Source organism: Octodon degus, unplaced genomic scaffold, assembly GCF_000260255.1.
Source record: "Octodon degus isolate 3935 unplaced genomic scaffold, OctDeg1.0 scaffold00208, whole genome shotgun sequence".
NCBI classification, from domain to species: Eukaryota; Metazoa; Chordata; class Mammalia; order Rodentia; family Octodontidae; genus Octodon; species Octodon degus.
Genome location: NW_004524784.1, coordinates 229,941 through 230,745, shown reverse-complemented (window position 1 = coordinate 230,745; position 805 = coordinate 229,941). Strand labels below are relative to the sequence as shown.

Below are 805 nucleotides of genomic sequence, written 5' to 3'. Positions count from 1 at the left end.
TCATTGAGCATGATTAATAATGCCATATGGTCCCTGGCGTGATTCCGTCCTGCGTGTCTGTCTGTGGAGCAGTAGTCATTCACTTCCGTCTGCGTTCCCTCCCACCTAAGTGCACGCCACCACTCCATGGAAGAAGATTCGATGGATATGGACATGAGCCCCCTGAGGCCCCAGAATTATCTCTTTGGTTGTGAACTAAAGGCCGACAAAGATTACCACTTAAGGTGGAGAACGATGAAATGAGCACCAGTTGTCATTAAGAACGGTCAGTTTAGGGGCTGGTGCAAAGGATGAATTGCACATTGTTGAGGCAGAGGCTATGAATTATGAAGGCAATTAAAGTAACACTGGCAACTTTGAAAATGTCTGTACAGCCGACGGTTTCCCTTGGGGGCTTTGAAATTACACCACCTGTTGTCTTAAGGTTGAAGTGTGGTTCAGGGCCTGTGCATATCAGTGGACAGCATTTAGTAGCTGTGGAAGAAGATGCAGAGTCAGAAGAGGAAGAGGAATAAGATGTAAAACTCCTAAATATATCTGGAAAGCGATCTGCCCCTGGAGGTGGCAGCAAGGTTCCACAGAAAAAAGTAAAACTCACTGCTGATGAAGACGACGAGGACGATGAGGACGAGGATGAGGATGATGAGGATGATGATGATGATGATTTTGATGATGAAGAAACTGAGGAGAAAGCTCCAGTGAAGAAATCAATACGAGATACTCCAGCCAAAAATGCACAAAAATCAAACCAGAATGGAAAAGACTCAAAACTATCAACGCCAAGATCAAAAGGGCAGGAATCCTT

General features: G+C 45.1%; 1 pseudogene; it reads left to right on the top strand.

Moving 5' to 3' along the window:
* Window positions 1-126: 126 nt before the first annotated feature.
* Window positions 127-805, top strand: part of LOC101581497 — a 1,014-nt pseudogene continuing 335 nt past the window's right edge.